Source organism: Felis catus, chromosome X (assembly GCF_018350175.1).
Source record: "Felis catus isolate Fca126 chromosome X, F.catus_Fca126_mat1.0, whole genome shotgun sequence".
NCBI lineage: Eukaryota > Metazoa > Chordata > Mammalia > Carnivora > Felidae > Felis > Felis catus.
The window spans coordinates 73,773,403-73,784,429 of NC_058386.1; the positions used below are offsets into that span (position 1 = coordinate 73,773,403).

Genomic DNA, 11,027 nt, shown 5'->3' on the forward strand with positions numbered 1-11,027 from the left:
TGACAAGGCCGGAAAGAGTATCCAGTGGAAAAAAGAGAGTCTTTTTAACAAATGGTGCTGGGAGAACTGGACAACAACATGCAGAAGAATGAAACTGGACCACTTTCTTACACCATTCACAACATAAACTCAAAATGAAGGACCTGAATTTGAGACAGGAAACCATCAAAACCCTAGGTAAGAAAGCAGGAAACAACCTCTTTGACCTCAACTGCAGCGATTTCCTACTCGAGATATCTCCAAAGGCAAGAGAATTAAAAGCAGAAATTAACTATTGGGACCTCATCAAGATAAAAAGCTTCTGCACTGCAAAGGAACCACTCAGCAAAACTAGAAGGCAACCGTCAGAATGGGAAAACATATTTGCAAATGACATATCAGAAAAAGGGCTAGTATCCAAAATCTTTTAAGAGCTCACCAAACTCCACACCCAAAAAACAAATAACCCAGTGAAGAAATGGGCAGAAAACATGAATAGACACTTCTCTAAAGAAGACATCCGGATGGCCAACAGGCACATGAAAAGATGTTCAGCATCGCTCCTTATCAGGGAAATACAAATCAAAACCACACTCAGGTATCACCTCACGCCAGTCAGAGTGGCCAAAGTGAACAAATCAGGAGACTATAGATGCTGGAGAGGATGTGGAGAAACGGGAACCCTCTTGCACTGTTGGTGGGAATGCAAACTGGTGCAGCTTCTCTGGAAAACAGTGTGGAGGTTCCTCAAAAACATTAAAATAGAACTACTCTATGACCCAGCAATAGCACTGCTAGGAATTTACCCAAGGGATACAGGAGTGATGATGTATAGAGGCACTTGTACCCCAATGTTTATAGCAGCACTTTCAACAATAGCCAAATTATGGAAAGAGCCTAACTGTCCATCAAGTGAAGAATGGATAAAGAAGATGTGGTTTATATATACAACGGAAAACTATTTGGCAATGAGTAAGAATGAAATCTGGCCATTTGCAGCAATGTGGATGGAACTGGAGGGTATTATGCTAAGTGAAATAAGTCAGTTCAGAGAAATACAGATCCCATGTGTTTTCACTCATATGTGGATCTTGAGAAACTTAACAGAAAGCCATGAGGGAGGGGAAGGGATAAAAAGTTACAGAGAAGGGGTAAGGCAAACCATGAGACTCTTAAGTACTGAGAACAAATGAGGGTTGATGGGGGATGGCAGAGAGGGGAAAGTGGGTGATGGGCATTGAGGATGGCACTTGTTGGGATGAGCACTGGGGGTTGTATGTAAACCAATTTGATAATAAATTATATTAAAAAATAGAAATTACAAAGTTAGAAATGACAAAGTGAGTATTATAAATTCCTTTACTATTTTTCAAAAAGGACTCTGATAAACAGAATTAAATTGCAAACGTCATTGATCTATTACGTATATTATTTCCTGTGGAGAATTTAATAAAAGTAATAAAAGTAAGTTTTACTTTCAACATCTAATATGTTGATCATTATTTTGTAATCTAACCAAAGGAAACCAAAATGTGAGGCTTTAAGAGTGTCTGGATGGCTCAGTATGTTAAGCTTCTGTCTTCAGCTCAGGTCACAATCTCATGGTTTGTAAGTTCAAGCCATGCATCTGGCTTTGTGATGAAAGCTCAGAGCCTGGAGTTTGCTTCGGATTTTGCATGTTCCTCTATTCCTGCCCCTCTCCACTCGCATCCTGTTTCTCTCTCTGTCAAAAATAAATATTAAAAAGATAAAAGTAAATAAAAATAAATATGTGGTTTAGTGTCCATGGTTGACTGTCAACAGCCTAAATTGATATGTCACACCATAATCACCTAGCATGCCAATAATCTATAATATGAAAATGGTCTATGAGAGATCAATGAGTTGATCTGTTGACTATAAATAGTGTTAATCTCTTAACCAAATAAAGACAATTAACAAAGAACTTAGGATCAAGTAAAGCGAGTTTCATTTATGCTATGACTATCATCTACAGTCACTTTTCAAACCAGTGTATCAGTCATCTCAAGGGCTCTCCTTAGCAACAAAATAACATAAGACAACATAACATAGATTTGAGGCATGAGTGAAAGAAAACTATACGTAGTGGATGCTATAAGGGCATTTTAATTTAGCAGAATGTAATTTAGCAGAAATTGTACTTTGACCAAGTAACTGATATTGCTTCTCTTGTATTCATGTTTTGGTGCATAGTAAAACCTCTCTAGTCCAAATGTCTATACCTTAAAGAATTGCTACTTAAATCTATAAATTGATTTAATCATTTAAAATATAATATTGTACGGGGCGCCTGGGTGGCTCAGGTTGGTTGGGCGTCTGACTTCCTCTCACAGTTTGTGAGCTTGAGCCCCATGCCGGGATCTGTGCTGACAGTTCAGAACCTGGAGCCTGCTTAGGATTCTTGTCTCCCTCTCCCTCTGCCCCACGCCTGCTTATGCTCTGTCTCTCTGTGTCTCTCAAAAAGGAATAAACGTTATTTTTTTAAATAAAATATAATATTGTGTAATTTCATACATTAAAATTAAAAATGTGAAATTTAGAGACATAAAGGAGTGATTCCAAACATAATTGGGCCTCAGTTTCTCTTTTGTTGTTTTTCTTCATTATGTAAGTAATTTTCATCTATTCTTTCATATTCTTTCTCAGCCGTAATAAAAGTACCATGTCTCAAAAGTGGGTGAGAACAATAGTAGATGTCACTGTTAAAAAGAAAAGAAAAAATGCACAGGCAATTAATTTGGGGAAATTCTGGGTTAGAACACGTTGAACTTTGCTGCAATATATCTCTGAGCCTTTGAAGCTAATATTAATTACAAATCCAAGGAACACAATTTAGAAAAAAATATCCTAAGTAAAGGTATCACTTAGCCATTAAGTATTTGCAAGGGACATATGGTTGTCTAAATGAATCCTTAAGGCAGCTTAATAAGCAAACTGATGGATCTGCTTAGTTGTCTTGCACTGGGTCTTAAGATCACTTGAATGATCAAAGACTCAAATTAATTGCCCACTTTAGATTTGTTGATTCCCCAATACTAGATTTGGTGGTGCATAGCCTCTGATTCAGCACCAAATATTTCAGAATAGATAACTTACTAGACTTCTTAGGTTTCCATGTGTGTGTGTGTGTGTGTGTGTGTGTGTGTGTGTGTGAACATGCATACATAGTATTTTAGCAATATCCAGCACTTCTGATCTTTATATTATTTTTTTCTTGAGTCCCTCTATCATCTTTTACAGTTATTAGTATTATCAGCACTTGGCCAGTATACTACCAAATGTTAACTTATGGCATTCTCTACATGTATGAACAAATATCAGGAAGAAAATAGAGAATGACAATTTTTTCTCCCTATTGCCATTGTGATTCCAAGTGTTAGTACATGTTTGGCATCCTTGTTTAATAGTCTGCATTCCTTTTAACAAGTTAAAGAAGCTTATTCTTTTAAACTTAGTATTTTTCATTATTTTGAGGTTCATTAGTATAACAAGAGCACTTTCAATTTAGAAAATACCAACTGAGTCCAAAGACATGGATTTGAGTCACATATGGGGCAGCTAATTTTGTACAGAAAACATATTTTGTTTCCCACTATGCCCTTTGTCATTAACCTACTCTCTAACAAATGTCTTTTTTTTATGATAAAGGGAATCCATCACTGTTGCTATTTTTTTTTAAGAAGCAAGCAGGATCATATGCATATGTGGGCAGCATGCCTGTTCATCATTATTAATTAACATCCTTAACCATACTTCTAAACACATAATTTACTTAAACTGTCCCAAGGGATAAAACTCAAGATCTAATCACATTTTAACTAAAGGTCCATTTTAACAAATCAATTTCAAGTTGTTCTTTCTCTTATACAAGTATCAACATTTTTAACTGAAAAATACAATGTGAAGTATTACAACAAACATAAAAGCAATTCATAGATTCATGGGCTATTATTATCTGCTAAAATCTAATTACTTTTTATTTCATAAAATAATCTCATCCACCTTATTAAAGTGAATTTAAATTATAATTCTATTTTTCTTCTTAGAGCAGATTGTAAATCATGGTACAGAATTTTAATTGGAGTAGATAAAATTGCAGCATTGTTCCAGTATTTTGCCATTTAAAAATAACAAAGTGACAACTTATCTTGAAGAAAAGTTTTAAGGTTTGACTAATGTTCTTTATTTGTGAAATGTAATATATTTAGCAGTTGAAAGTGGAGGAAAATCTAATCCTAAGGAGTATTGTCATCGTAGAACTTGAAAGAAAGATTGATTTGATACTTTCCTATCTTATGTTCAATATAAAATTTCATTTTGTTTGATTTCTCAGGAATTTCGTATATCCTTTAAACATGACAGATGATTACGTGACAAGAAAAATGTCTTAGGACCCAAAACCCAAAACTTGAGCAAATTCTATGATTTCCAAGATGATAATGGCCACTCCTACTTTACTGAGCTCCATATTGTACGGATTGCATGCTTTTTGTCCCTTAATTAAAAGACCAAAATATCTTCCTCATGTGTATAAATGTTTTGTTTCAATGTTCCACTTAGTTGCAGATGTGGTCAAGAATCATATTCTAGATAGCTACAGAAATGATTAAAAATTTTTCAGAATTATGGGCGCTTCAGTGGCTCAGTCGGTTAAGCGTCCAACTCTTGGTTCCAGCTGAGGTCATGATCTCGTGGTTCATGGGTTCGAACCCTGTATAGGGCATTACACTGGAGCTGCAGAGCCTGCTTGGGATTCTCTCTCTCCGCCCCCCCCTCTCTCTCTCTCTCTGCCCCTCCCCTACTTTCTCTCTCTCTCAAAATAAATAAATAAACTTAAAAAATTCAGAATTAAAAATTGAAGTTATTTTGTAGGTCTAAATTAATGCACTTAGTAAAGACTCAAGCCTGTAATTTAAATTTCACTTTTAAGAATATTTTTAATTACTTGGGAAAAATAAAAGGGAGGTTTTTTGACATGGATAAATAGGGAGCAAGTAATGGTATTGTGGAGTCTTAAACTTATACATAGGGGCTCTCTTTAACAAAATGATAACAAAATTAATAATATAATTTGGTTTAAAAAATATTAATTTATAGAGAAAAAATAATCACAACAAAGGACAAATTTATAAAAGCTGATATCACAAACATTGAAAAATCCAACAGGATAGTATATGTGTGTTAACAAACTGCTTGACATATGTCTAGAATAATTCTTTCCAACATTTTTTGGCTGCATATCATTTGATTATTCCTTCATATGACAATGATTTTCAGGCCTCTTCTAAGGTCTATACAAGTGAGGTGTCTTAAGCTTAAACTTCATTAGCTTTATAGTAAATCTGCCTCTGTTTATATCAGTCATTTGATCACTGTGTGGCTGTTCAAATGATCTACATTGCAACAACATACTGTTTCAAAACTACACATCTATATCTATATCTATATCTCGATATCCATAAATCTATCATTTTATCTATGTATACATATTTATGTATACACACACATAGAGACTACATCTCATGCCATTGTTGTTATATAAAGTATATTCATTTTTTAATGTTTATTTTTGAGAGAGAGAGAGCACCAAGGGGAGGGGCAGAGAGAGAGAGGGAGACAAAGAATCCCAAGCAGGCTCTGCGCTGTCAGCATAGAGACCAACGCAGGGCTCGATCTCACAAACCATGAGATCATGACCTGAGCCAAAATCAAGAGACGAATGCTTAACCAACTGAGCCACCCAGGCGCTCCAATATGGGATTCATTTTACTTTTGCAATGTATGTGAGGGCAAATGGCTCCTTAGGAATGATGTAAGTTATAATGGAGATAGAGTAGAAAAGGATATTTATTTTCTGCAAATTAATTGATATTATAAATCCCTTCTCCCTGCCTCCCTCAATATAATATAATATAATATAATATAATATAATATAATATAATATATAATTAATATATAATAAATAATATAATATTATATATATACATACATATATGTACATATATATATATTATACTTAACATTATATAACTATCTAGATCTATAAAATACAGGTGAGATGGAAAGGCTATTTAAGGAATGAATTTGCCTAAAATGTGTCTTGAATATATAGTTTTTCATTAAATATTTTGTTATTCATGAGTAAATGAACTAACAAATAAGTGGGTGAATAATACAGCTATACTTACCTCCGATTTTCTTTTCCCTCAGTGACTGTTTTTCTTTCATTCTTTTGCCCATATATTGCTCTTCCTATCCCCAGTTTTGTAATGGAGTCTGGTCTGTTCTCGGAAGCAGTACATAAAGGGTAACATGAATGTTAGTAGTATAACATAGCTATATGCAATAGGATTATCTCATCATTATGGGCAGACAGGTTTGAAGAGTCCAGAGAGATGCTTTTAAAACTGCTTAGCAGTATTTTTTTATACTATTTGAAAAGGGTTCCCTGGTTGAATTAACTCTTCATAAGCTCCCACTGCAAACTAACCACACATACTGCATACGAAGACACAGGTGGTCCTACTCTAAATAAACCTGTTTCCCATCTGGACAGCACCCCTACCTCCCCCAAGTCTAACATGTTCCTCTCCTGCCCCCTAGGGGACCTTAGTCACAGCACACACACCATCTTTGTCCTCTGGCCTCCTGAGTTGTTTTTCCACTGTACTGCCTTCCCTTCCTCAGGATCCCAAGGTTGCCTGTTCTTCATACCTTTTTCCTTCTCCTCCTCTTAAAGACCCAATCTAGGTTACTAATTCTCACACATACTTTTAAGACAAAAGACTTATCTTCTAGTTTTTGGATCTCTTTTAATTTATTATTAGTTGAATAAGCCAAGTTAATTTTAAGAGTTTATTGGACTATAATTTAGAGCTTCTTGGTAAAGCAAATCTAATGTTACAATAAAGATATTGTTTATCTGACAATTTACAAGTCTAGACTGCATCTCATGTCACAGTTCTGTAAAGTATAAGAAGCAGGCACTATAATTCAGAAAAAGTTTTTAAGTTATATAACTTTTAAGCATTATTAACCCAGAAAGACTTTTGAAGAAAAAGAGACTAGAATGGCACAGAGTTAAAAATAGATTCGGTACAAACTATAGTATCATTTAATTCTCCATAAATGTTAGTTTATAAAAATAACTGACAGATACAGTTAAAACTTTTAATATAAGTATATAATTCTTGAGGACCTTGACTAACTTTGAAAATATACATTTCATTGTCTATGTCACCAGTTGATACACACTTCAAAGTTACCACACACCTTCTCTTGTAAATGCATTTTTAAAATATTGTTGCCTTTTCAGAACCATTTAGGCTCCTCACCACAAGTGATCCTTATACAAAAACAGGAGTAATTATAATAATTCATAGAACATTTGGAAACCTCTGTCATTTAACAAGTTTATGAAAAAAATTAATTTCACATTTTTTAGATATTTTATTGAAATTATTCTGACTGTTACATTCCTATGGTTACTTTGGGAGAATAATTTATAACTGATGGGAATGGAATTGTATGTGTTAAGTAATTCAGTTGCACTGTTCAAAAATTATAAACATCTTTGATTAACATATCATTACTTGTTGTGATGAATTACAAAGGCTTACCAACATAGCCTAGCCACTTCAGCATCTTCTATAGAATAAATGGTCCAAGAATGTAATACATGAAATGTGAGGCTGGAGTCATAAGTTATTTGGTACTTAAAGGAAAGTCTAGAAGGCTGTCCTGTTGGGATCATGACCCTCAGCCAAGCAGGTAATATTTCATTGATACTGAAACTAGAGCACCAGTGAAATGCACCAGTTGAAACTAGGCAATGCTCCAAGTGAGTATCAGAACATCCACACTGGTACTAGCAGTATGTACTAGTGGTAATAGTGGTGTCAATCAGATAACTAAGGTAGATGGCTAATTGTACAAATTAGATCACTAGAATTAGACTTGGAATAAGACTTGTATTTGTTAGATTCACCTCAAGACACCTGGTCTGAAAGGACACTGAATCTGAAAACTCCTTAGTTGACATGGTGGAGATTTTTAAAGGATTCTTTGATATGACAGAATTAAATTCAGTTTGAAAGTAAAGCTCCTTTTAGTGCTTTGAAGAACAGTAACAGAACTAGAGAAGGTGGAGCCTACTGATAATAACAACATTCACAGTAGAAGGAATACAGGAACAATACATTACTTTCATTGCCAATTTTGTGTTATACTATGTTGTATGATAACCCTTCTATGCTCCAAACACTCTTCCTTCACTATGTAGCCTGTCAGACAAGCACAATAGAATCAACAGTGTGCTAGGACATCTGGTTGACTCAGTTGGTAGAGCATGCAACACTTGATCTCAGGGTTGTGAATTTAAGTTCCATGTTAGGTGTAGAGATTACTTAAAAATAAAATCTTAATTAAAAATCAATAGGGGCGCCTGGGTGGCGCAGTCGGTTGAGCGTCCGACTTCAGCCAGGTCACGATCTCGCGGTCTGTGAGTTCGAGCCCCGTGTCGGGCTCTGGGGTGATGGCTCAGAGCCTGGAGCCTGTTTCCTATTCTGTGTCTCCCTCTCTCTCTGCCCCTCGCCTGTTCATGCTGTCTCTCTCTGTCCCAAAAATAAACGTTGAAAAAAAAATTAAAAAAAAAATAATAAAAATCAATAGTGTACCAAATTGCATCTGTGGTTTCACTTTATTTAGATCTCCATCAACAAAGAACAATTAATTGAAAATTTCAAGACATTTTTTTACATGAAAGTAAAATGAATCACTGATCTTCATTTTACGTGAAAGAAAATATAAAAGGAATAGTGAAGAACAGCTGTGTCTTGGCAAATGAGAAAAATTCTTGGTTTTTATATTTTATCCAATTACAGAAACTGACATTCAGCTAATTTTCAGTAATGATAAAATAAAAACTATTCAATCTTAAAAGAAAGCAGAAATCCTATGTTGATTATCTAAACATACATCTAATCATTTAAAATGAGGTATCTGCAGTACTCTAGTCAATGAAAAATGACTCAAAGTAGCCATTTATTAAAAGCTATGTTGATTAAACCACAACCATGGTTGTTTAGAAAACAAAAAGTAAAGTGGTTTTCTACATCTTTCAATGGAATACGCAGTATATTTGTTATCATACATCAAGAAATATAACTGATTTCACAAACTATACAAGAGTTAAGTCTACTTAGCTCATAGTCATACCTTATAATAGAAATAAAGAGGCCTAAAAATAAAGAAGGCTCTGAGTGGTATGCAATTAGCCCAGGACTCTTTAAAAATGTATATTTTTAGGGGTGTCTGGTTGGCTCAATAAGTTAAGTGTCCAACTTCGGCTCAGGTCATGATCTCGCAGCTCACGAGTTCGAGCCCCACGTCAGTATCTGTGCTTCAGATTCTGTGTGTGTCTCTCTCTCTGCCTCTACCCCCACCTCAAAAATAAATAAACATAAAAAATTAAAAATGTGTATTTTTATCAAACTTAATCTATTGCTTTGGAGAAATTATATTATTATTTTCTTATGTGTGTGTACTACCTAAATTTAGAGCAGTAGCTGACCCCTATTTCTTGAAAAGAGATAACATAGAAGTTTGGATAGAATAAGAAAAAAAATAAACTCAATCTCCATGTTAAAAGAAATAACAAAAAATAATTCTTGTTTCCTCAGCAACCAAAACCTCTTTGACTCTTTCACCTCACCAAGCAACATCTGAATAACTCAAGCTAAAGCCTGTCCTTGGGAAACAAGGACAGAATCCATTAATAGTATTATGATCTTGCCATGCTTTTAAGATACAATTTTCCCTGCTCATGTCCATTCATAACATTACAGGTAAATAACACACTGATGAAAAACCTCATCCAATACAGTTTGTAACTACTCATCTGCAGAAAAAAGACTACAGTAGGAGAAACAGATTCTTTAGTAGGAACAACAACCCTGAAAACAACACTACATACCTTTACTCACTTAATTGCATTCATCAGAGCTCAGTGCTTCAGTAAAAGTTCAGCTATACATATGAGGCCATCATTCCCAGGCTTCTATGAGAGAATTTCAGCTGTAGTTTCTGTCCACTGCAAGCGTCGGTAGCTATTCAAGCTGAACAAGAGGAGAGAGAGAGAGAGAGAGAGAGAGAGAGAGAGAGAGAGAGAGAGAGTCTTATATGGCATGATTACCAAGCATTTTCCCTACCCTTGTTTAATTACAGAGGTTGTTGGAGTGGTCAGGAATTCCTGTTGAAATCTTTCCTTCATTGAAAGCCCTTTCTCGGGAATTTCTCATCAACCCCTCCTTGGGCTTTTTTTTTTCCTCAGAGTAAGGAATCGTTGAAAACTTTTCCCAATTATTTGCCCAAGCATTATAGCAAATTTCTAACATTTTATTATTTTGATAATGTTGTAAGGCTAGTCCTGGCACTAAAACAAAACAAAACAAAACAAAACAAAATAAAACAAGAAAAACCAAAATAAAACAAAAACCTTCCAAGTCATGTACAAGAGGGAATGGAGAAATGCTAGTTTCCTTTCACAGGTACACCCTTCACAAAGTCTCCTCATCTATAGTGATGTAGAAAGTAAATGGTGTTGGAGGACTTTATACATCCTTCTAAGCTCTCACTAACAGCACTCTCCAGTATTTCTAGTGGAGCAATGCATTTTATTATCAGCCAGGTATGGTATTTCTGTAGTTAAACTACTGAAAACATAGATCTCCGGTTAAATACCAAGTTTTCTCCCATTCCTATAACTTTAGCTTCTTCATGAATTCATTTGCCTCTGTGTACCTGCACCATTTCAGCCTCATTTTCATTTGTGACTTGAATGCCTCAATGCTAGAAATATCCACCAATTAAATGTCAAAGTGTCTGTACAAATTATGATAGTAAAAATGTTTGGAATTGAGAAAGTTCTTTTCACTCTTCAGGGCACTTCCATACACATTATCACTTTTATGTGTCACAATATTGTTCCTCTTCCCAGAAGCACACATGTATATCTGTTGTTCTAAGAA

The 11,027-nt window shown here is 34.9% G+C and overlaps 1 long non-coding RNA gene across 1 annotated transcript; it reads right to left on the minus strand.

The window, feature by feature from the left end:
• Positions 1-1,643: 1,643 nt before the first annotated feature.
• LOC109496553 lies at positions 1,644-10,110 on the minus strand. The gene is made up of 3 exons (XR_002152647.3): positions 9,974-10,110; positions 6,189-6,281; positions 1,644-1,702 (listed from the first exon to the last, which is right to left on the minus strand). It is a non-coding gene; the product is annotated as an uncharacterized LOC109496553 (long non-coding RNA).
• Positions 10,111-11,027: the final 917 nt, after the last annotated feature.